The sequence below is a fragment of the Pelodiscus sinensis genome, chromosome 4, assembly GCF_049634645.1.
Source record: "Pelodiscus sinensis isolate JC-2024 chromosome 4, ASM4963464v1, whole genome shotgun sequence".
NCBI lineage: Eukaryota > Metazoa > Chordata > Testudines > Trionychidae > Pelodiscus > Pelodiscus sinensis.
In genome coordinates this window covers 42,258,178-42,284,299 of record NC_134714.1, presented here as the reverse complement: position 1 = coordinate 42,284,299, position 26,122 = coordinate 42,258,178, and the positions used below count along the sequence as shown (strand labels likewise).

At 46.1% G+C, this 26,122-nt stretch overlaps 1 protein-coding gene across 10 annotated transcripts in view; it reads left to right on the top strand.

Annotated features, from left to right (window-relative positions):
- Nucleotides 1–8,841: 8,841 nt before the first annotated feature.
- TMEM63C (transmembrane protein 63C) overlaps nt 8,842–26,122 on the top strand; it is a 75,463-nt gene continuing 58,182 nt past the window's right edge. For 3 of the 10 annotated variants that reach the window (XM_014570817.3, XM_006117793.4, XM_014570816.3), the window contains exon 1: nt 8,939–9,085. The gene's annotated coding sequence lies outside the window, so the exon portion shown is untranslated. The other 7 variants (XM_075926801.1, XM_014570819.3, XM_075926802.1 and 4 more) reach the window with 4 other exon arrangements.

Here is a 26,122-nt window from a genome sequence, read left to right as displayed (position 1 = left end):
TGGATACAGCTCTTTTGTCCTGCTCGAGCAGGTTATACTAAACATAAGAACATAACCTGAATTTATGTAGTTCTTTCTTGAACCCTGTTAAACCACTGGTCTTCACAACCTCATCTGGCACAGAGTTCCACAGGTTAACTGAGAACTATGTGAAGAAATACCAGATCCTGTTACTTTTCCAAACTAAATGACTGTGGAGTTTGAGGATGTGGTTTTCTGATCCCTCTGTGATGCCAGTCAGAAAGAACAGTGGGGAGAGAATCCTTCAGCTCTGTCAGGCTGGACTGATCTATTGTTGCACGCATTGCAGTAAGAAATGACACACAGTGTGATGTAGTGCACAGAATTTGGAGTTTCAACCAGAAACTCATGAACTCTAATTGGAGCTCTGACACTGACTTGCCATATTGCTTTATCCAGGGCACTTCCCTACTTGTGTCTCAATGTCTCCATCTGTATAATGGGGATACAAATACTGTAACTGACTCCACTGCACACTGCTGCCATGACCGCTGTGGCATGTGGCTCCCTCTAGGGCCTTATCTACACTAGACCAGGAAGATCAGCTTAAGGTACGCAACTCCAGCTATGTATTTTGCATAGCTAGAGTCGAATTACCTGAAGCCAAGCCTTGGCGGCATCCACACTGTAGGAGGCCAATGGAAGCAAATGCACCTGTCATCTCCCCTTATTCCTCGCAAAAGGAGGAGTATTGGATACCAGCAGGAGCTTCCCTCAGCATTCTATTTAGTGGGTCTACTATAGAGCCATGAAATCTAATGCCAGAAAATCAACCTCTCGAGCATCAATCTTCTGGTAAGTATAGACGTGCCCTAGATGCCTAGCAGTATTCTGTGTACCACAAGCTCGCAGACAAGCTTTGTTCATGCCCTCAGTGGTAGGTCAACAAAGTCCTCAGCAGGTGCCCAGACCCACAATACAAATCAAGGGGGATCACTTTACTAGGGCTGCCAAAAACCAAAAGGTGCAAAAACTTTCAGCATTATTACTTTAACAGTTATAGCACAGACCAAACCAATGTCAACCTGGGGGACACTCCTACCCAGGAATATAACTGTAACAGTATCCGTGGATTCCTCAGACCTAGTGACAGCCAGGGTTACCCCCTCTACTGCACACCTCTCCTGTAGGCAGTGAAACATTGTCTTGCCCCCCAGCAGCCAGAGCTCCATTCTTTTGCGCATGATGTCGCAGGGGACTGAATGCACTGTCCTCCCGACACCCCAGTTGTCCCATCCCCCCTGTGGTCGGACTGCTGCCTTATAACTTCTTGTAGCTACTGCTGACCTTCTGCCAGCCTGGCTTTCTTCTATGTTTCAGATCTACTGATAAGTGCTGTCTAATTATTATTGTTAAAGTAAGTGCAAAGTACTTACAGTGACAAAATGGGTAATAAGAAACAAGCACAGACTGGTGGATCACATGATAATTCAGTTTGGGATAATGAGCTGCACAATTTTCAATGGTTCACAGTCATGTTGGAGGAGCATAAAAAGTGGGGTTCTGCAGGCATCAGTTTGGGGACAGGTTCTGTTCAATAGCTGCATCAACGATATATATAGATAAGGGCATAGAAAATACGTTTCTAAAGTTTGCAGATGATACCAAGCTGGGAGAGGTTGCAAGAGCTTTGGAGGCTAGGGCTATAATTCAAAATGATCTGGACAAACTGGAGAAAAGGTCTGCAGTAAATAGGATAAAGTTCAATAAGGACAAATGTAAAGTAAGGTATTCTGCTTGGGGAGGAACAATCAGTTTCACACATACAGAATGGGAAGCGACTGTCTAGGAGGGAGTACTGCAGAAAGGGATATAGGGGTCATAGCAGACCACAAGCTAAATATGAGTCAACAGTGTGACAAAAAAAGCAAACACCATTGTGGGATGCATTAACAGGAGTGTTGTAAACATTATCACAAATATCATTTATCTAGTCAATAGCTCAGATGTTCTGCCAGGAACTTCTAATGTGGCAGGAGTTGAAGAACAGGCTGTCTAGTATAAAAAGGTCAGTTTCTTTAATTTTGCAGAAAAGGATTGGGTTAGATCTCTGGCTTCTGTGTTATGAAGGGTTTATTAGGAATATCCAGGCAGGCTATTCATAGGTGAGGATATAATTTGTTTTAAACAAACACAAAAGAGAAAGGAATACATTTTCCACAGCTTGAATGGGCACAAACTCCCATATGCATGCACCTGCAGAGGCACAAGAAAGAGATGCCCATGCAGAGAGGAAACTGGGCATGTTCAGAGAATATGTGTGTCAAAAGAACAGGTGAGTGTAAATAAGCAAGTAGAGGGCATGGCCTTAGGGGAACTGAAAGCCTCACTGGGTTCCTGGGCAAGGGGGTTGCAATAGCAGCAGCCAGGAGTCCCAGGCCCTTTTACATTGCTGGGCCCCAGGGCAGTTGTCCCCTTTGTCCTCTGCCCCCAATGGTGGGCTTGTGTGGCTTCATGGTTAGGGACATTGCACTTACTTTCGGAATACTTTGGGCACATTTTGTGCCCCCACACTGGGGTGTTTGAAGCAGGCACAGGCCTGCAGGTAAAGGTGCAGGTCTTCAATTAGACCTTTCTAGGATGTTGGGACAGATGCTGAAGTTTATAAGTGGCAGCAATTGAAGTAGAGAGGAGAGTGTGGTGAGACAATGAATCAGGCAAAATTTGGGTGGTTAACAGGAAGAAAGCAGGGAACAGACAGGGGTCTAGGATAGAAACTGGATTGCCAACGGACAAGCAGCGGTGCTGTGGCAGTTGAATCTCAGGAGAATGAAGGTGGGGGCAGAAGGAATATCAGAGAGTCCATGAGTATCAGCCTGTTAACTGTGTATGTAGTAAGATGAAGGCCTAAGACAAAAGCCCATGCAGCACAGGCCTGAGGCCTAACAACAGAAAAAACATGACTAACATAAAACAAAGCTAAGCTGTGAGCAAGAGGCAGGCTCCTGCTCACAGAATTTGGCACAAACAGGGCTGTGTGCAAAACACGAATTGATAATAGGCCCAGATGTGGAACAGTAATTGATACTGGTCATAAATTGAAAGCACAGGGTACCAGCAGCTCATTAAAAAAGACCTTGGTACCCACTCCCCACAGATACAGACCCAGGTTCAGGAAAGGGTCTAAAATGACAGCATGATGGATAAAGATGATCTAATCAAACCACGAGGCACAGGGTGATGGGTGGTATCTATCAGAAGGTGGCAACCTGACACATCAACAGTGATGTGTAAGTTGTTTGTACCTATATATAAAGTGGTGTCTTGGGAAGACAGTCTTTGGATGACCTAGGGGACAGTAGAAATTTTTCACTTATTGAGTGATTCCATTGTTACGGGGTAAATATGTGAACCACTATTACTGTACTTCACTTAACAATAAACCTGACCGGGCACCTTTGATCCTTATCTGGTTTGTGGTATTTGGGTGCTCTGTTAATCTCCATAGCAGACCCCAAATGCACAAATAGACACAGCAAATGTCACTGAGCATACACGCAAGCAACCTTCTGGTTATCATAATCAATGGAGCAAGAGACCAGTGAGGACACCTCGGCAGTAAATCCTGGCCCCTCCTGAATAACTGCAGTGTACACATGATGTTTTGCCTGTGGATGGTTTTGGATGCACAGAGGTATTGGCCTGTAGAATTTTATATTAACTGGTGATGATGCATGGGCAGGAAAGAACCCAGTTTGATTCTCGGGGCCCAGACAGAGATGGCAAGGCTGGTATTTTGAAAGGCCAGCCATTTACAGGAAGTCCCCAACTGATGAATGGGTTGAGTTCCGAAAGTTCCTTTGTAAGGGAGTTGTTTGGAACTTGGAACAAATATTTCCCCATAGAAATTATGTTATAAATGGTAATTAGATTCCCAGGCTAGCCCACAAAAGTCTATTTAACCCATAATGCTGCTGAAATACTGTATGGCAATGTCTACACTCGCGGCTTCTTGCACGAGAAATATGCAAATGAGGCTAAGCATGGAATATCGCTGCACCTCATTTGCATACCTAATGAGCTGCCATTTTTGCAGAAGAGGCTCTTGCACCAGAAGGAGCTGTCTACACTGCCCCTTCTTGCACAACAAAAACCCTCTTGCCGCTACGCCGATTATTTTCAGGAATAACGGTATTTGCATATTTCTGGCACAAGAAGCTGCGAGTGTAGACATAGCCTATGTGTGCAATGAAAAATAGTAGAAATAGTTTTTAATTTAACCTTGAATGCTGGTGCTTGAGGAAAGGCAGATTAAATTAGAGGAGGATGAAGAAGTAGTAGAGATTCTAAAAGTAACTTCTGGACATTCTGTGGCCAACCCTCTACAGCTCCCCCAACATAGGCTCGGCCTTGGCTCCTGCAGCCAGCCCTCCCACGGGCTGCAGCTAAGCCCTGCTCACCAAGAGGTGGCAAGTGGCACAAGTGTGGGCTAATGGGTTCTGGACCAGTGGGGGGGCAGCTGTGCAGCTGGAGACATGCAGTGGTTTCCCTTCAAAGTGCAGCCTCTCTCCACCCACTGGGTGTGTGACCACTCCCTGCTTCTCTGGAGTCCTCCAGCCAGCACTTGCTCAGTTCACCACCACCCATGCCTGTTGCCTGCTCCAGGGAGGTTGCAGGTGAGCCTTTTGTTTGTATGGATGGATGTTCCTAAGTCGGATGTTGTAACTTGGGGAGTGTCTATATCTGTAAACTGAGCAGATTTCAATTAGAGCCACTAAGAAACCACCACAATGAAACCCTGTGATTAGTGTTCCCGCTAACCTTTTCCATCCCTGTGCAGGTTTTTTCCATCCATGAGTAGAATAATCTGTATGTGCACCAAGGCATGTGTTAATGTGCACCATTAGAAGAAATAAAAAAAAACCCTAGCTGTGGGCACTCTACTAATCTGTGGGCGGCATTTGAATCTCCGAGCAGCTGCACAAGCACACAGCTTAGAGGGAACACTGCCTGTGAGGCCATTTTTACAGTCATTCGTCAGAGCATTGCTGGACAACAAAAACTTGTGAGTAACTACTTAGCACATTTTAATATAATATTTTGGGGCCTGGCCACTAGATCTGAGTGGCATGTGATTTTTGAAAATTGGTTTGAAATTACAAGGTTGCACAGGTCCCCAGCATAAGGCAACCAACAGGGGAGCAAAGTGTCCCTGCATAGCAGGTAGGGCACCTGCTGCTAGACTGCACAGGTCCCAGTGGTTCAGTCCAGTGATCGGTTTTGTCCTGATGATGGTGTGATGGTTTGGGTCCCCAGTGGTGCCAACTGAGGTGCTTAAAATACCACTGAGCCCAACTTCTCAGTAAACCTGGGCCCCCTTTTACCTGATCTTGCTGAGCCAGGCTCTCAAGCTGCCACTAGCAAAATACATAGTCTGGGCCACAACCAGTTGCAGATACACATAGAGATCAGCTCTGAGGGGACTCAAGGAATTTACTACAGCACCCAGTTATTCACTCCCCCATTGGGGTACAATCCCAAAGGAAGCTCATAAGTTGTTCACTTCCTTTACTAACAAAAGAGAGAGGTAACAATTAATTACACTGGATTCAATAAAGAACACAAGTGATTTTATTAAATATAAAAAGTAGGATTTAAATACCTGCAAGTGGTTGCAGTCAAAGTAAGTTACTAAGCAAAACAAAATCATGCCCACTAAGCCTAATACACTAAAATACAAAACAAACCATATTTTCTCACCCTAGTGCTTGTTTCAGGTAAAAGTTCTTCCCTGGCCAGAGATCTCCTTTCTGACCAGGGTCTAGCAATGCTCCTCCACCCTCTTTGTTACAGTCTTTGTTTCCATGTGTTTTCATTTATCTCTTGGAGTGATGACGCCAATTGAAGACAATAATTGATTACTTCCTCTTCCCTTATATAGAATTTCCCTAGGGCAGAAAGTCTTTGTTCAATTTCCCACACTTCTGTGGAAAAGTACAAACTTCAAGATGGATTCCAGCACCAGGTGACATGATCACATGTCTTTGTAGGACCAACCAAAGTCCAGGCTTACAGGAAAAAACAAGATGATCATTGTTGTGAGTACCAGACCATTAAATTCCTTAAGTAGTACTAATGGTCTTCACTAGCACATTTAGATATATAATCAGGTTTATACATCATGTTTCTAACTTCAAATACAGGAATGACACATGCACACAAATAGAATATACACATTCAGGGGATTACAAGCTCTCCAATGATAGGTTACATGCCACATTTTGTATAAAGCATATTCAAATTAGGTATATTCATATTCAAAACCATGTTTCCATAAAGAATATGGAGGTGTAATGTCACACTGTGTTAGTCTATTTCAGGAAAAGCAACAAGGAGTCCTGTGGCACCTTAAAGATTAATAAACTTATTCGGGCATAAGTTTCTGGAACTCACCTCATCAGATGTATGAAGTTAAACATCTGTTTGACAGTATATACACACTTACAAAGATGGGTGTGTTGTATTACTATGCAGAGGATCCATTGCTAACAAGATTAATTCAATCTCCGCACGGTAATGTAACACACCCATCTTTATATGTGTTTATATACCTGCCAAACTGAAGTTTCCACTTCATCATCTTCATCCCCTCCAGGAATTCTCTCCAGCCCAGTAAGGTCTTCTTCCCTTTCATGTGGCACTGAACCCAGAGGGGGCTTTATGGATGGGGAGAGTGACCTGGAATTGGGTTCATTTGGGATGGGGGAAGCTTTGCAATAAAAATGGGTCAGTTTAGAGATAAGGACCAACATTTTCCAAAACGACTAGTGGTTTTGAGTGCCTGAGTTTTCAGGGGTCCAACCTAAGATGCCTCCTGGGAGTCTTGACTTCCAACAGTGCCCAGCACTTTCTGAAAATCAGGGTCCTTTCAGGCATATCCAGGTGGGGACCCAAAAATAAAGGTACCCCAAACTGCTAGTCATTTTTTAAAATCTTGGCCGGTAACTCACCTAATTTTCACATGGAGTCCCTGAGCCTGGTTCTCCCCTGACGTGTGCTCTGTGTCACTATTTATATCTGTGCCAAGGAGGTGCAAAACTGGGTCAGAACAGGAGCATCTGATGGCCAATTTGTACAGAGATAAATGATGTCACATGGTGCAAAGCAGGAGAAAGTCAAGCCCCTTGGGCCTGGAAGATACAATGGGACTGACACCAGCTCTGTGCTACACTTGAGTAAGTTCAAGAGATTAATGACTTCTCTTGTTTGAAGGAAATGACAGTCCAAGAAATGAGAAACATTTCACAAATGCTCTTGATTAAAGTTATCAATTATTTATTAATTATTATTATTATTATGACAGTTCTAGAAGCCCCTAGTCTGTGATCTGTGCCCCATTTCTAGTGAGGTTTTATTATATGGCACTGTGTCCAGCCTGTTTTTTTACAGCATTTTCTAGCACAGCAGAGATCAGCTGAGTGTTGCTCCTTTCAGGCGTACCAGGATTGGGCAAAGGAAGGGAAGAGAGAGAACAGGTTCCAGCGCAGAACCTCTGTGCTGTCTGTGCATGCTCAGCCTGTGGCCATGGCTCTTGCTAGGCCTAATTTTCAAATTGCTTAATTTCAGCCAGAGGGTTTTTGGAAACAGGCACCATTTCAGGGAGCAGAAAAGCAGCTGTCTGTAGCCTCCACTGCCAGTGAATCAAGGACTCTTTGAAGGTTTGGCCCCTTGTAGGTAAGGATTTAGAAAGCAAAAGCAGCAGGGAATTGGAAATAGCATAGGGATCCTTTTGCCCCTAGCTCATTGGCTCTAAGCTGTCCCAGGCTGGTGATGCCATCCCATCCCTCCTTTTTTGCAAGGCTGAGCTGTCCTCTTTCTGGGCATATTGGATAGTACAGTCTATGGGGCACAGTGTTAGAATTAGAGAGAAAAGAACAGGATGCACAGGTTTCCCTTATTGCAATTGTAGTAAAAATTCATTCCTGATTATTTGGGTACACAATGGGTACGTCTAGACTGCTCTCTAAAATTGAAATAAGATACGCAATTTGCACAATGCAAATTGCATATCTTATTTTGATTTTATTTTGAAATGTGGCACGTCTCGCTGTTTACAGGGATGCCAAAATAGCGCATCCGTTATTTTGAAAATTATTTCAAAATAGCGGACACATTCCTTGGATGCAGGTATCCCTCCAGTATCCCGAAATAGCCTTGCAGTTTAGACGTACCCAATATTTCTCACCCTCCCTTTTCTACCTTTAGCTTCTGGGCCTTGTTTCTTTATTTGGAACAGGTCTGCAGTAGCTTTCCACTGCCACAGACTGTTCTGTGTAGGGATCTGTAGCAGTCTAGCTTGTGTGAGATTTGTCCTCCTGAGCACTGATCTAAAGAAGATGGAACGTAGCCAACTTTTCAAACGTGGTCACAGACTGAGCCCCCCAGACCCAGAGGCCGCTTACAGAAATGTAGGCCCCAGTCTCTTCAATAGTCTTCAGTATTCGTCTGTGTCTTTGGTAATTTGCAGCCATTCCCTTAGCTAGACAGGCAGGAGGCGGGGGCGAGTGGCAGGGCTGGATTGTTTCTGCGGCATTAGTGCAGAAAGGAGGAGCTGAGGGGGCAGAGCGCTCAGGGCTCCCTGCGGCCGATTGTTTGCACCACAGGGTTTGTGCCCCCTTGTCTGCTCATGTCAAAGCACAGAAGCATCTCTGATGCCGTAGGGCCGGGGGGAGGGGTGGGAAATGATTGCACAGCGCGGATCATTACACACTTCCAAAGCCGCCGAGGCGGGGAAAGAAACGAGCTGAGCTGATGTGAGGTTTCTATTGCTGATGCTAAAAGGGAGGAGCCCTTTATATGTGCATCTGGTACTTTGCCGACGATCCCTGCGTGGGTTTGTTGTGGTGCCCCGGGCTGTTTGCATAGGCTGATGTAGTGAGCCCCTGCCCCTTGGCAGGTCCGCTTAGCTGGTGAGTGCTGCTGACTTGGGAGGGAGGGGCAGAGATGATGTGACTCCCTTGTGCAGCGGTAGTTCGCAGACGGTCCCTTAGCAGGTGGGGCTGGCGTTCTGCTGCTGCTGCTGCTGGTGGTGAGAAGGACCGAGATCTCAGCTACCCTCTTGCAGGTAGGGGACAAAAGCCTTTCATCTCTCCCTTCACCCCGAGCAAAGGAGGACATCGGCACCAGCCTTTCAATGCCCGAGGAGAGAGGGTTTGAGAGGAGCAGCTCTAAGATCACAGGGCAGGCTGCCTTTAATTGACCCCACTGTTTGTTTCCTGGGCTAGTCGCTGGAACATGCAGTATTGTCGTTTCTTGCCCAAGGGGAGGTGAGCGGGACTAGAAGTGGAGGAGCTTGATGGAGGGGGTACCGTATAGTTAGGAGAGGAGATGTTCTCTTTGCTCAATGTGGATGTGTCTTCTCCTGTGTCTGTTATTTTTAGCTTCTAAAACTGTGTAGAAAACGGGTCAAAATTGGTCTCAGACTATTAGATCGTGTGGAACAAATCTGATATCTAATGCTAGGGCAGCTTGCCCTGGTCAGAACGACCTCGTGGAACAAGTTGCATGTAAAACAAGGGGTGGGGGAAGAAGTCCTAACAAAAGAGAAAAGAGAGAGAACTGGAATCTCTGTGGGTCCCCCTAACATTTGGTTGGAAAATCCTGACTGTAGATGGGGGAAGCATCTCTGTGGATCTTTGGCTGTTGGAAGGGAGCTGGAATTATTTTCAACAGGAAAAGTTAGGTAGAACAAAGCCCAGAAAAAGTACTTGTATGACATGCAGTTTATTTCTCCTGCAAAAGCCCTGCCTTTACAATGTGGCTGTCATTTCTACACCTACCCATTCTTCTTCAGAAGTTCATTTTAGGCATCCTGAGCAACTTCTATGACTTATTGCTACTCCTCATCCTAGTTCCACGTTTATCACAAGGAAGCAGGAGGGAGGGGCAGTGTATCTGTGATGTATATTAACATTTGGGGTGATTTTTACATAATTACACTCTTATCTCTACTTTTCCGTAGGGTGGTGATGATAACAGTAATACTGTACTTACAGAGCTTTTTAGCCTTAGAGTCCAAAGGACTTGGTAAAGGCAGGTGAGCAATGGTGTCACAGGTGGGGAAACAGAGGCATAGCCAGGTGATGGGACTTCTCTGAAATTACACTATAAAACAATGATAGAGCCAGGCATAGCACTCCCAGCACTCCAGTCTCTTGACTCCCAATATGAGTCCTTATACATTGGACTGTGCTGCTTCCCCCTTGATTGGAGACAAAATGTCATGCTGCCTCCCCTGTACCATTCCATCGCTTGTTGTCAGTTTTCCACATCATCATGGCTTCAAAATCCTCCTCCCTGGAGCTGTGCCTAGTAATAGGGGAAATGCCAGGAAATGCTTCGTACTGGCAATAAAAAAAAGACCATTCTACCTCATTTCGCATAAAAACACAGGAAGAGGGAGTACACTGACAAACTGATGACCCCAAGTGAAAGTAGCTGTGGGGCTGAGATGATCTAATGCTCTGGCCAAGCTGCTCACTCATGGCTCATGACCTCATCTAAAGCTGTCTATAGATACATAACTTTGCTGTCTCCTTTGCTTGCTACCTCATTCTGTGTAATGAGTGGCTGTGTAACACTGTGTATTTATAATGTATGATTGTTTGCTAAGAGATTATTACTGAGGAGGTTCAGTCTTGTCTGGTCCACGGTCTGTCTGTGTGGATATATCTCCTTTCAACTGTTTGATGAAAATCTCACTAAATGATCAATACCCCTCTGTTCTTACATTCCAGACAGTTCCAGCAGGGAATGGTGTGAGTGTCTAGATATAGATTCTCTCTGCAAACTTGGCAATTCTGCCTGACTGGGGCGGAGGGGGAAAATTCTACCTAAAATCAAGCTTAGAGAAGAAGTTAGCACAAATAGCGGCATTCCCCAGGGACTCAGCTAGGGAAGTGATTCCCCTCCTTGAAACATGCAGAGGATGAATGATGATGTTCCACTCTAGATGAGGCTGAATTTCTGTGGGGTTGAGTGACTCCTAGGTTTGTGTCATGTGGCATGAGGGGTGCTGTGGAAGAGTGCATGGCTTTTTTTGTTATTGGAGAAAACACAGGATAGGAGTCAGTCAGAAAGGAGTATGATGGAGAGTGACAGCCCACAGAATCATGAAGTGGGGACAGAAAGGGTATGTCTACACTATGGGACAAGGTCAAATTAAGATACGCAACTTCAGCTATATTAATTGCATAGCTGAAATCGACGTACCTTAACTCAACTTTTGGCACTGGGTCTACACAGCAGGAAGTCAAAGGGAGAACACTCTCATTCAACTACCCTTACTCCTCGTGGAAGCAGAACTACTAGCATCAACCAGAGGGCCCCTCTCAGTTTGAATTAGTGTGTCTTCACTAGGACCCGCTAATTAAAACCCTGGAAGATCGACAGCAGCAGCTTCAGTCTTCTCTGTAGCGTAGACCTACCCGGAGATCCTTGCTGGGCCACTGCTATCTTGCACGTCCTCAGGCTGACATGTCTGAACTGGCATGGTACAGGGTGGATGAAAGAGTGGGTGGATGGACATGAGGAAATCTCTCAAGAAGGAACTGCCTTAACTTGCTTCAGGGGGTAGCCGAGTTAGTCTGTACAGGAAAAAACAACAGATGGTCTGGTAGCACTATAGACTAACAAAACATGTAGATGGTGGTCCAGAATACATCCTTGTGCAAAGCAATGCAAAAATCCAACACTTTAACGTTTTTCATTGACAGCCAAAACACATTCTTTAGCCTCTCTGCAATTTTGATTCTGTCTTACTTGTGTAGCAGTATCTTGGCCTTTGTGTGACCACAGTATGACCATATCTGAATGCATGTAAACCCTTTATTTAACATGATATAACTTGACACGTCTGTGGTATGTTCTCATCTTCAAAGATATTCACAAATATTAATTAATCACCAACAAAGATTAATTAAACACACACAAAGATCCTGCAAAGAGAGATTATAACAACAGCCCTAGTGGTCATTGTTAGTTATTACATACACAGAGCCAGAGGTGTGCATGGTGCTTTACAGACAAATAAAACATGAGGCTTTAGCTCCAGGAGCTTCCCGTTTCAGTTAAACAAAGTTAGATTTGAGATGGTCTCCCCCTCTAATAGAAGGAGAAGCTGTCAGTGTTTTTCAGTATTACCCCATTTCTCCTTGAAAACACACCCTTCCTTATGCTGTTTAAAAAAAGCTATTACAGAGATAGAGAGAACTTTCTAACACCTGCAACTGAAATAATTGATATTAAACTAATCAGTCACTCACATTAACTCTTCTGAAAATATCATTCTTCTCCTGGTGGAAGAGCTAACTATTCTATATGAATCGTATAAACAAAATTGCATTTTACATTAATGAGTCTTGTCTTCCTGGGAGCACCACTTCTTTACATTAAACATTTACAGATATTAAACTTATGTCTTGTACCTTCATATGGAGAAAAACAGCATCACTTATTAGAGAGGCCTGAGGAAAAGCAGGTTTGAACAATTTTAGATTCTTACAAGACTTAGATTTGCATTGGTTCTAAGTAGCTCATAATTCCCCAGTTCAAAAAAGTCTAGAATAAGTTTACTTATGACTTTTGATAAATGAAGCCTTTGCTTGTTAAGCTCTGTAGAGATAATGTTTATAGCTGACTAGAGCAGGGGTGGACAAAAGCTTCTCAGTAGGCTGGATCCGGCCCACACTTGGGCTTTGATCTGGCACATGAGGCAATTACAGGCCCCATCCCCTACACAGCCGCTGCAGAGGAGGCAGCGCTGGGGCTGAGGCGCCTCAACAAGGCCAGCTCCGGAGGCACTGCTTCCATGGCCACGCAGTCTGGGGCCGGCCCTGGAGGCTGGAGGCGCCACTTCTACAGCTGTAGCAGTGCATCCGGGGCCGGCCCTGGGCCACTGTCCCCTGAGGCAGGTCTCGTGGCCGTGGATGCAGTGCCTCTGGGGGCGGCCTGTGGCTGTGGCACCTCCAGGGCCTGCCCCAAGCCACGTAGCCGCCTTACTGGCACCTCCGGGGCCTGCCCCGGGCCACAGCACCTCCAGGGCAGCTGTGGCTGCTGTCCCCAGAGGCAGGTCTTGTGGCTATGGCAGCAGCGCCTCCAGCCTCCGGAGCGGCCTGTGGCTGCGGTGCCTCAGGGCCAGCCCTGGACCTCATGGCTGCGGCAGTGGTGTCTCCAGCCTCCAGAACTGCATGGCCGTAGCAGTGGGACCTCTCTCCAGGGTGGCTGGGACAGTGTGGCTGCAGCTGTTGCTGCAAGGGAGCACAAAGCCAGGTAAGGTTCCCCCTCATACCCAGAATCCATCCATCCCCACCCCAATCCCGTCACTTCCCTCCCCCCAAGACCCAGCAGTCTCAGCTTGCTCCGAAACCATCCCTTGTTCTTGCACCCTCTTTCCTGGCCACACATTGCACCCTCTCTTGTTCCTGCTCCCTCCCCCTGGCCAGAAATCCTAGTCCCAGCCTGCTTCTGCACCCCAGCTCCCTCCCAGATCCTGCATCACATCCCTATCCTACTTGCTGGCAGCCCTGTCTCATGCACTGTACCCCTCCTTTTTGTCCCTACCCCACAGCCTGAGAAGGTCCATAAAATCCACTAACTCCAGAACCCCAGAAAAGTAAATCTGGTCCATGGGGAACCCAGAACCTCGGTCCCCCCCCCCCCATTCCTTTGCCCTTACCTCGTGCAGCTGGGGCACCAGAGGGGTGAGGTGTCTCAGTTGGGGCCACATCAGTGAGCGTTGGGGGGTTTTGGAGAATATTTTGCTTCTCACTTGTGTGGTCCCCAACTGATTTTTTTTGTGGGCCTGTGACCCCAGACCTGAAAAGGGTTTCCCACCTCTGCCATAAATAAAGAAAACATTGAAACCTTTTCTGTTGAACATAATATTTTACCTTAATTAAAATGAAGCTTGATAAACTAACATGAGAAAGTTAAAACACTTAGGCTACGTCTACACTGGCCCCTTTTCCGGAAGGGGCATGTAAATTTCACCAGTCGTAGTAGGGAAATGCGCGGGGGATTTAAATATCCCCCGCGGCATTTAAATAAAAATGTCCGCCGCTTTTTTCCGGCTTTTAAAAAAAGCCGGAAAAGAGCGTCTACACTGGCCCCGATCCTCCGGAAAAAGCGCCCTTTTCCGGAGGCTCTTATTCCTACTTCAAAGTAGGAATTTAAATCCCCCGCGCATTTCCCTACTACGACTGGTGAAATTTACATGCCCCTTCCGGAAAAGGGGCCAGTGTAGACGAGCCCTTAATCTGTTTCATAATTTAAACTGTTCTTACTACCTGCAGTTGGTTCAGAAAATAAGGTCACCATAACCAGCAGGGTAGTTCTCAACCCCTCCCCTTCTGATTAGGTCATGCCCCTTCGCCGCCATATCTGAAATTTGTGAAGTGGCCCCCCTTCCAAAATTATTGCCCACCTCTGGTCTAGAGGGTGGTGGGGAGTGGAAGGTGGGTCTGATAATGGGATGTGAAATCCATCAGGACAAATGATCAGATCTTGAACGGCATTTAGGTGCCTTGAGGTGCAGGTAGGCACCCAGTGTCATTTTTCAAAAGTACCTAGATGCCTAGCCCTTTGTGAAACCAGTAGGAGTTAGGTGCCTGTGTGCTTTTCAAAATCTTACCAGGTGTCTTCCTGCATCTGTAAGAGTATGTCTACACTACCCCGCTAGTTCGAACTAGGAGGGTAACGTAGGCATACCGCACTTGCAAATGAAGCCCGGGATTTGAATTTCCCGGGCTTCATTTGCATAAGCGGGGAGCCGCCATTTTTAAAACCCCGCTGGTTTGAACCCCGTGCAGCGCGGCTACACGGGGCACGAACTAGGTAGTTCGAACTAGGCTTCCTTGTGAAATGAGTGCCTAAATACCTTTAAGAGCTTCAGGGGGTAGCCGAGTTAGTCTGTTATAGAAAAAAACAACAAATGGTCTGGTAGCACTTTATAGACTAAGAAAACATGTAGCTGGTATCATGAGCTTTTGTGGGCACAGCCCACTTCTTCAGATGACTGCTGTTTTATTGTCCAACCCTGCTGTCAGAACTCTTTGTATTTCAGTGGTCCCCTAGAGGTCCTAGCCAAGACTAGTGTCTCGTGCTAGGTGCTGTACACACACATAGCAAAGGATTAGCAGAATGTAAACAGTTAGAGTAGAAGGAGAACAGAGCCATAGAGAACAAGTGACAGGTTACTGGCAGAGCCAGGATTAGATCCCAGGTCTCCTCATTCCTAGTTTAGGGCTCTAGTTCTTAATCACACTGCCTCCTCTGTGTGCCCTGTATTTACACAATCCTGTGATCTCTGATACTCATACTCCTGTGTTTGTCACCCTCGGTTGCTGAATCTCATCTTAGGGTTTGTCTACACACAAACATTGTACTAACATTTAACTACGTTGGTATATGCAATCCCTCTAGTGCAGATGCAGTTATACTGGTGTAGCTTAGTCCCCTACCCGTATGGGAGATACTTGTATAAGCACTTTTATACTGGGATAACTTCATCTCACCCTCGCCAAATAATTATATGGGCATAAAACCTGTGTGTGGATTTTAAATCAAACTGAGAGATCTTCAGGGTAGGGATAGTTTGTACAGCATCCGACACAAGCCCAGCTGGGGCCTCTGAATGCTACCACAGTACAGATTACTACTAATAGAAAGTTCCCTTCTAATGTCTGATGGTGCTGCTCTCGTAGACTCTCCCATGGCAGTCCTCTGCTGTGTAGCCCATAGGTGCATATTCGCCTTGTGCAGAGTATACAGAGAAATCCCTCAGACAAAACTCAACAGAGGCAGAGGCAGGAGCCAGGAATGTCAGGCTGAGGCAGATGTTGGAGGCTGCCACAATGGAAGTGACCTAAGCAATAAAGAAAGGGTCCAGCATCATCCTAGAGGGAAGTTCCCTGCCCTGGTGTGGGCAGCAGGGTTCATGCTAAACACTGCTGCATCTCTTTGTTTCTTCATGTGGTTTTGGTTGGCTGTAGGGAGAGTAAGGTGCTCTGAACTGCCTGGGATCAGAGAGGACAATGTAGCCCCATGGGAGGTTTCTCTACTGGCCAGAGGCTACCAAAGGCTTTATCTTGTCCATTTTATAGCCAACTCAAGATATCCAGTGAATGACCCCCATGGTGCAATTTGTAGGAATGGTCAGAAGTTTGGGTGTTTATGCAGTTCTCTCAAACTTGCAAATGTTGCGTTCAAAGATGTCCAACTTCTTTTGAGAGATTCCCAGATTTCCCTGCCTGCAGCTGGGTTGGGAATTCACTGAGAGCGAGATTAGGTGGGGTGTGTCAGTGCTTCAGTTTCTATTTTCAATCTGAACCTGAGAGGGCAGAGCTGGGCGGGAGGGAAATAACCAAACTTTTTGAATCGCACTGTGCGTGTGGGTTTGTGCTGTGGACAGTTCTTATGGCACTTGTGACCGTGCTAGTGCTCAGAACTGTCTCAGCACTTTAGTCTCCAAGAGTTTGTCTGCGCTGTAATTAAAAAACCCCGGCTCAACCATGTCAGCTAGCTTGGGCTGTAGAATTGTGGTGCAGATGTTTGACTGCAGGCTGGAGCCTGGGCTGTTGGACTCTGTGAGGAGAGAGTCAGCAGACACACACCAGCTGTGGAAGTTTAATTGCAATATACTAGCTAGGTATTTGCTGGAGTGGACTTAATTGGGGGGAATGGGTGCTCAGTGGCTTACATAAAGGGGGCAATCAGCCCATCAACTGGGAGCAGTAAAAAGCAGGGGAGGAAGGCTGGCAGGGGCTAGGGAATAAGGATCCCAGGGTGGTGAGCTTGTGTATGCTTTTCATGGAAGAGAGGAGTTGATTTCTAATTGTGTGTTGCTGTATGAGACTGACCTAGTGGAAGGGACCAAATCAGTAACACTGCTGTTCATAAACTCAGAAGCATCCATTGGTTTTTTTTAGTGGTGCAAAGGGCAGAGAAGGGTGCCTATTACAGCACTGTTGAGACTTGTGTTTTGTTGGTCTGTTCTCTGATCACACTCATTAAGCTGATCAATCTGGCATGTTGAATTGTTACTGAGTGGTTTTCATCAAATTTTCTTAGTCTTTCTCTCCCCAGGCCCCAATACCTGACCAAGCTCTTTCTTTTCTCTTCATGTTCTTTCTGTACAACTTCTTATGTTAAAGACCAAAAAAGTGTAAATAAAACATTTAGTTACTTGCATCCTTAAACTTTTCTTTGAGGCATGTCCTTCTAAATCAGTCCAGCCCCAGAGGAGATAGTACAAACATCCAGTGGCTGCACTAACAAGATCTTCAGTGAAATACTGAAGTTTTGAAATGTCCGAATTAATTGTTAGGTTTCAAATTAACTCACCACGGTAACACCAGTTATACCACTCATGTCTCAGTTACACCTCTTGACAGCAGCTGCTTTAGGCTTTCTGTCTGTAGACTTAGACCAGAGATGTCTCACTGAATCACAAACAGTTTTTCTTCACAATCAAAAGGGCTGAAGGTAAAGTCCTGGCCAGGCTGAAATTCTTTAGTAGTTTTGCCACTAGCTTCACTGAGGTCAGGAGTTCACCCTTATTTTGGTGGTGGTGGTGGTTTGTTTTTTCAAAAACTTAAATTTTGCAGAAAACCGCAAAAATACAAAATCTCTTCTGAGAGACTCACTATATATATAGTACATTGTTTCCATTTGGTGCCTCTCCCTATGTTTTATTTGTGCTGCAGTGGAGCCAGCATTTTGCAGTTGGGGATGGAGAGGAACTGAAGCATAGAAATATGGCTTGACTTGCCCAAGACCACCAGGTGAGTTAGTGGCAGAGATGCAACTCACCTCAAGAATTCCTGGCTACCACACTGGTGTGTTGAACACTAAATACTACCTCCCAAAAAGTGAAGCAAAAAGCGTTTTCAGCTTTGTGTGTCTGTTGGGTTTGAGTGTCTTAGTCAGTCCCCAAATTAGTGCAGCCTCCACACGTTTATAAATGTTTATTTTAACACCAAATAGCTGAAGATCATTTCTCCCTTCTCTTGCTTCCTAAGATCTGAGTTCAGGGTGCTGTAATAGCCCTTTCTGCGAAAATATGAATCAAACAAGCAAGGCAGGGTGGGCAGTTTTAGGCTTGGTTGGTGCATGGGACATCATGGCCATAAAAATGTTATGGACCTTGAACCTGGTCTCCCCCAATGAAATCTCATTGTTTGTTTGTACCCTATCCTATACAGATTTCACAGAGGAGACAAGTTTTTTTTTTCAAACAGGAGGTCTTGACTCAAGAAGGAGTTGCAGGGAGAAAGTCCCCTCTGGCACCAATGTTTCCTCTAATCTTTTCCATCCGTATGCAGATTTTTTTCCATCCATGTGTGGAATAATTTTATGTGTACCATCAATAGGAACAAAAAACCTACCTGTGGGCACTCTGCTACTCATCTGTGTGGCATTTGAACTTTCCATGAATGGCCATACACGTGCACAGCTTACAGGAAACACTGTTCCAGCACCCTAAACCCCCTCATCCCTATCCCCACTCTACTGCCCACACCCCCAGCTGGAGTCCTCATCCCTTCCTGCACCCCAACATCCTGCTCCAGCCCAGAGCCCACTCCCATATCTGGAGCCCCATATGGAACCAAACCCCATTTACAGCCTTCACCCTAACCCCTCCTCGCTACTGCTACCACACACTGTCACTGTACATCCCTTCCATATTGGTGCATATAACAAAAGTCATTCAGCACATGGAGATAAAAAATTAGAGGAAACACTGACTGCAACCCCCCTACAATAACTTTGTGGACCCCTCCCCCCCCCCGACTCCTTTGAGTCAGGACCCCTCCAATTACAACACTATGAAATTTCAGATTTAAAAGTTGCTGAAATAATGGGATTTATTATTTTTTAAATCTTCTGACTGAAATTGACCAAAATGGACCATGAATTTGGTAGGGTTCTAGCAATTGTCAATTGCAGCGAGCGAAAGGCCAAAGCTGCTGCATTTGCCCTAGACCCAGGGGTGCTGGAACAATTTGTATAGCAGGAATGCTGAAATCCACTGAACCAAACTGTAATGTCTATAATGGAAGCCACTTCAAGTCAGGGGTGCAGCCCTACCCATAGTTCCAGTAACCATGCTTAGACCTGTTAGACCTGAGCTGCCCCAAAGTCTGAGGGCATTTGAAGCTGGAATTTGGGTTTAGACTCAGCTCTAGTTTTTGCAAAGGGAGCAGCTGTGTCAGTAGGGTGTGATCTCTAATCCAGGTTAATGGAACTAACCTGTGTAATTGGATTTCTGTAATCAAGCATCAGTGACTGGCCTGAGGTAGGGAGGGGGTGCATATGCGCCAGGTATGCTCTGAAATATAGCCTAGGATCCAAGAGCACCTGCCATTTATTTTTACTGTTTTAAGTTGTAGGAAAGAGTTAAAAGGCACCTGCTCTGCAGCCTGTTGTCAGGTGTCTGGCCTGCTGCCTGAGCCAAAGGAAACATCCTGTACAGAGGATGCACAGTTCACCATTTGCTTAATCAGTGACAGAAATGGACTGGCTGTGAGGCATATGAATAGCAAGTTGGCAGTGCTGGTGCATTTGGAGGGTGCTCAGGGCGGGGGGGTTGGAGCAGTTGCGACACAAAAGTACCTGTAAGAAATTTAAGTGTAGGCTGGAGTTTGGGGGGCTCAGGGCAGGGGTGAGTTTTGGGGGATGCAGGAGTCAGGTCATGGGTTGGGGGGGGTCACAGGGCAGAAAGCTAGAGGGGGGGGGGGTGTCGGAGTCAGGGTTGGAAGGGCTCAGGGCCGGGGGTTGGAAGATGTGGAGGAGAGTGCAGGGGGGAAGGGCACTGTTTATGGAGTGGGGGGGCTGAAGTTACCCCTCCCAGATTCAGACCAGGAGGCTGCTTGCTGTTCCCCTTTTATCACTCTCAGGGATCTAGAGGAAAGCTCACCGCCATGGGTCACTGACTCCTCTGCCCCTGCACTCCCCAGCCAGGAGGGAGGGGAATGCAGGCAGGCTGTGAGCTTTCCTCTTTCTCCCTGATGGGAAAGGGAACAGCAAGCAGTGTTCCCATAGCAATCTCTGCCCTCCCTAAATGGTGCCCTGGGGAGAGGGGGACTCAGGGCTGGGGCAGTCCTGGATCGGTGTGGGGGCATTCCCCCAAGCAGCCCCATTAACCTGCCTGCTACTTAGCATAGCAGCCTGCAGGAGAGCCCCAGGAGCCAGGCTGGGAATGCACTGTCTCTCCTCTTGCAGCCAAATATCCCAGTTGACTGGCTTCTCCTTGCCAAAGCAGTATACTGGGGCACACTGGCTTACTTTCACCTCTGGGTATAGTACTAAAGGAGTGGGATTTGGGAGAATCGTTTTCCTGAGCAACGTGAAAATGCCTTTGACACCTCCCACCCGTGTTCCCTGTAAGCTGAGCAGTTGGACTGCCACCTAGGAGAGAGTCAAATGCCACCCAACTGACTAGCAGAGCCCCCACGTTGCCATAGCTGGCAGCAAGTGTGTATACTGGCAGTGCACATAACAAAATGTATTCCACACACAGATGAAAAAAACAGAGGGAACATTGCTCCTTCCCTCCTCCCCACAGGCCTAAGTCTCTCCTTTCTTTATATGTGTCTGTTACTTTTTTGCCTGATGCCCTGCGTGTTTTTTCAGACTAAACTCTTAGGAAGTATGGGGAGTGGTTTACTGAAGTGGCTGGATTGTGATCCTCAGTGAGGTGTGAGGGCTGTGCAATTGCAGTTGCACCCTAGCTGTGGGAGGGCTGCAGGGCAGCTTAACTGTCCACTGTGCTCTGAATAAGCTGTGCTGGTAGGCATGCAAGCTTTGGGCAGCACTTTGTTTTTGTGTCCATACAGTGTGTATGTGGAAAGGAGGGAATTGGTTCTCAATTTCAGGACTCCAAATGTGAAGAAATTGTCTGATGACACCTTGTCACTGTTGAGCATTTTGAAATAGGAGCACTTAGTTCTACCCTTTCTGACCACAAGCCAAGTGGCAGCGAAACCCCTTTCATTGAATTTCAATTATTTTTAATGAAAATGTCAAACTAATATTTTCTAATGGAACATAATTAATGAGGAAGCACGTATGTTGTGTCTGTTTTAGCGGTATACCTTGCTTGCACATCCCCTTGTCCTCCCCAAGCTTATTCTTCACTGTTACAAAAAAAGCAAACATGATTCTGGGATGCATTAATGGGATTGTTGAGAGCAAGACACAAGAAGTCATTCTGCTCTACTTTGCACTGATTAGGCCTCAGTTGGAATATAGTGCCCAGTCCTGGTCACCACATTTCAAGAAAGATGTAGAGAAACTGGAGAAGGTCCAGAGAAGAGCAACAAAAGTGATTAAAGGTCTAGAGAACATGAGCTATCAGGCAAATCTGAAGGAACTGGGCTTGTTTAGTTTAGAAAAGAGAAGATTGAGAAAGGACATAGCAGTTTTCAGGTATCTAAAAGGTTGTCACAGGGAGGAGGGGGGACATTTTTCTCCTTGGCCTCTGAGGCTAGGACAAGAAGCAATGGGCTTAAACTGCAGCAAGGGAGGTTTAGGTTGGACATTAGGGAAAAGTTCCAGGGTGGTTAAACACTGGAATAAATTGCTTAGAGAGTTTGTGGCATCTCCATCACTGGAGATATTTAAGAGCAGGTTAGATAGACTCCTATCAGGGATGATATAGACCAGGGGTGGACAACCCGCAGCTCTTGAACCGCATGCAGATCTTTAATTAAGGAAATGCATCTCCTGCTGCTTTTGAGCCACATGCCCCGACTGTTCAGAGCTGCCCCAGCCTGCGCATGGCGCCCCAGCTCCTGCTCGCAGCCTGCCACTCTGCGCATGGCGCCCCAGCTCCTGCTCGCAGCCGGCCACTCTGCGCATGGCGCCCCAGCTCCTGCTCGCAGCCGGCCACTCTGCACACGGTGCCCCAGCGCCTGGAAGGAGAAGCTCATGGTGGTGGCTCCGGGACCCAGGCATTAGGTTAGAGCAGAGGGGCATGCCTGGTTCTGGGGGAGGGAGAGAGCATTGGGTTAGAGTGAAGAGGAGGGGCTGAAGCACCTTAAACTCAAAGTCTTTGTGGATGCAAAATAAGGCAGCCAACACCGATGTCAAATTAAAATTCCAGGGCAAAAAAAGAATCAGCGTGTACCTGGTTTACACTGTGTTTCTTTAAAGAAAATTCAAAGGCTATTGTTTGCCAGGCTGAAGCAATTATTCTGAGATATGAGTCTCTCCCTTATTGTTTTTGAACCTCTCATATTTGCAGTCTGGGACAGACCTGAAATTTTAAAACTATAAAAAAGCCATAATCTTCATAAGTAAAATAATGAGGAAGCCATACCAGAGATCAACAAGGCACTTCAAATTGTGTTAATTTACTTCTCAGTTCAGTTTAATTTTAAAAAACTCACAGGACATAATAGGGCAGTAGTGCTACATTTAAAATACATGGTGGGAATGCTTTTTTTTTTTTTTTTTTTTTTTTTAAAGTGTGAGAGTATTATTGTATTTTTAAAGGGTTTTTTTATTTTTTTTTTAATTTGATGTTTATTCCTTGTCAAGTTCTCTGAAGATCTATGGACTGGCTGTGAATTTTTTAAGTGACTAGAGACTTTTTTATTGGCTTTTGTCTGAAATGTCCTGTAATGTTATTTTTATCAGTACATTTTGTACATTTTATCATTCTATAGATAGATATATAAAAATAAATATATAACATATGGCTCTTCACACTTTATCCACCGCTATTTTGGCTCTTTGTCTCTAACTGGGTGGCCACTCCGATATAGACTGTGCTTGGTCCTGCCATGAGGGCAGGGGACTGGACTTGATGATCTCTTGAGGTCCCTTCCAGTTCTAGTATTCTGTTATTCTAGTACTCTGAATTTGCCACTTAAATTCTTACATAGTCATTCTTTTTTACAAATTAATTTTCAAATTCTGGACATTTGTAGACACTAATAGCTAACCCCACGGTCCGCTAATTTCTTCATGCCCCACAGTCCAGGAAAATGGAATGGTATATGCAGTGGCATGTACATTGAATCACCTTTATGAAGTATGGTCCCAGCCATGGTGGAATCATTGAGATTACCCTGAAACCAGAGACCCTCTAGACTTGGGTTGTTAGCCTCCTCATATGCAGCTAGTTGGTGGAAGACATTGCAAACATAAATGCCACCAATGAAGCACAAGTACAAGAGAGCCGCAAGGGTGAAATAAAGGATTTCTGCAGATGCGAGGGACAGAGAAGCCATTAGTAAGACGCTAAAGCTGTACATTGATCCCTTAAACCCCACCCACAGGCAGTAGTAAATGTCAGTGGTAGAGTGGCACCATCATCAGTCAACGTAGATGACACCAGCTATTGTTGGAATTCACCAGATGCAAGAATTTGGAGGTAACTGGCCCTCAGGGTTCTCTGACACAATATCAGGAAGAGTAGAGACATTAGCAAGTATGGAGAGGTTGGTCCAACAAGTCAGTTAACAATAACATTTATTTAAGACTGAGGGATCTATAAGCAAGTTCACAAGATATTAACATCAAGAATATGTTGTAACCTGAGTAGGCTCCTATACCAACATCATTGTTCACTGACTCTGGTGACATGAGGGTTGCTAAGGAAGCAGATGTTAATAGACAGCAGAGCCACCCCTACATGTTTTGGTGCCCTACATGGCCCCTCACAGTGGGCTGGTGCTCTGTGGGGGACCACGCTCCAAACTGCTGTGGGGTCAGGCCCAGAGCTGTGGGGGGCAGGGAGGCTGCAGCAGTAGGGGTCAGGCCTAACCCCACCCTCACCAGAGGTGGCGGGAAGCAAAGCACTTGTGCCCTAGCCTGCCCACTCCCTGATCTCCCAGCCACGTCACTCAGGGAAGCAGGTTTTGAGAAGGGGTGGAACTACCCCAGCACTCACCAGCAGAGGTGAGAAGTGCAGCAATGCAGCTGGTAGAGTGGACCAGGCTGGGGCCGGATTGCTCCGATTGCCCCTGCTGCCACCACTGAGTGCAAGGGTTGGGCTGACACCTGGGCTGCCACGTCCAGGCCTCCTACTAATCTCTGGACCATGTTGCTTGAGGGAGCGGGCTTGGGGGAAAGAGGTGGAATGTGGATGGGGTAGGAGTGGAGCATGGGTGGGAAGAGGCTGGGCAGGGTTGGAGGCGGAACAGGGAGTGCGGTGGTGTTCCAGTCCACACACTCATACAGCTGCGTAGGGCAATTTACTGCCCCAAATTTCATGGTGTCCTATCCAGCTGTGTATTTTGCATATTGGTAGGGAGAGCCTTGATAGACATACTCTACAAGAAGTCACCTACGTAGTCATTGACGGTTTCGGAGTTCTTTGGGTAATATGCTGGCCAGCAAGTGGTATCATCAAGGACTTTGTGACCAATTTCAGGGTCTCCCCTGTACATAAGCAAGCAATAGGTGATGTGTATTTTTGTCTTTGATACATACCAAGACTTCAGCACAAAGTGTGTTATGAGAGCTAGCAGAACTATAGAAGCAAGCAGCTTGTGTTAATTGAGCACGAGTACACTGCTGCCTCCCCAGAAAGTTGTCTTAATGGTAACTGACAGTAAGAAACATTTGATTGACATCATTGGCATAGACCTCATTCAAGACAAGAAGCATCACCAATGACACATTGCAAAGCACAAGCTAGTCGTCACAGTCAGAGACAACACTCCAGCTCGAGTGGTGGGGTGAGCAGCTGAGAAGATATGGCCTCCTAACATGACAAACCTGATGGCATCCCTGTACAATAAATGGTGATGGTTGCAGAAGAGAAACTCATGGAAATGTCAGTATTATCAGATAACACCAATATATTTGTCTTACTTTTGCACTATTGCCTTGAATGGGGCCTAACATCGTTAGGGAGTATAGGTGCCCCAGTTCAAGAGAGCTGTAATAAACATCCGTGCCATTGTGCAGCAACACCACAGCATTGTACCAGGGCTGCTAGCTGCTCATGTACTTTCAGCCTGATGGGCATTCGCTTCCTATTTTGTCCTTCACAAAGCACCATGTTGAAGATTCTGCAAGCTGGATACCCCCTCTTTCTGCAGGTGACATCAGTGCAACAATACCTGATGTCATTGAACAGGCAACCATATTCATGGCTACATGCTATGGACAATCAAATTGTGCACCATGTCAGAAGACCAGCCGAACTCCTAGGCAGCAAACATACCACATCAACACCAAAGCTCAGCTCCTTACTGCCATTAACTGAAGTACTTACAGATAGTGTAAAATGAGCACATCTTCAGGCATGTGTGTAAAAAAAGTGCTTTGGATCCAGATAACCTGGCTACTTGACCCACTGCAGCATTTGGTTAAAATGATGATTTTCTTGAATATAAATATTTATCATTTTGAATATTTTTCACATTAAAAAGAGTAACCATTGTATCAAACAAAAGTGAGGTCCATGCTGGACTCCAAGCCCCTCCTCTTACATGTATTGTTCATTGGCACTGCAGATGTTAAATTCTTGCATTTCAGGTATTTTAGAGCAAGCTTTCCTGCCTTGATTTTGTATGCCCCAAATTATGCAAATTTACTGATTTTGGGGTGGGATGGGGGGATGAAAACACTTAGCAGAGAGAGCATCACGTAGATCATTAAAGTGTGTGGCCTTGAGATACAGAATCCACAGCAGAACCATGTATGGCCCCTAACACAAGGTGGACTGCTGTGACTGCCAGACTAAGCCTGAGATTTTCTGTGTTTGGCAGGAGCCTTTTCCTGAGTCCACACTGGGGTGAAGCTTCCCACAGTGGTGAGGGAGGTTACCTAGGTTACCTACCCCACTCCTGAGGAGCATCCTGCCACTCCGTGCTGCTGCCTCTGTATCAGAAGGAGCTGGTTCATGTGGGGAGCCAGTTTAAAAACCAGCCTCCTTTGCAGACCGGCTACCTGTCACCCCATGCTGCTGCCTCTGATACAGAGGCATCAGTGTGGAGTGGCAGCAGCCCCTGTCCAGGGGTGGGTCTAAGCTCCCAGACCCAGTGTGAGCTGGAACTGAGCCAGGCTGCCTGCTCACCTGGCTCCTAATACACTTTAAATGCAGAGCTGCAGCAGGGGTAGGTCCCAGACCTGCCACAAGCTGGGA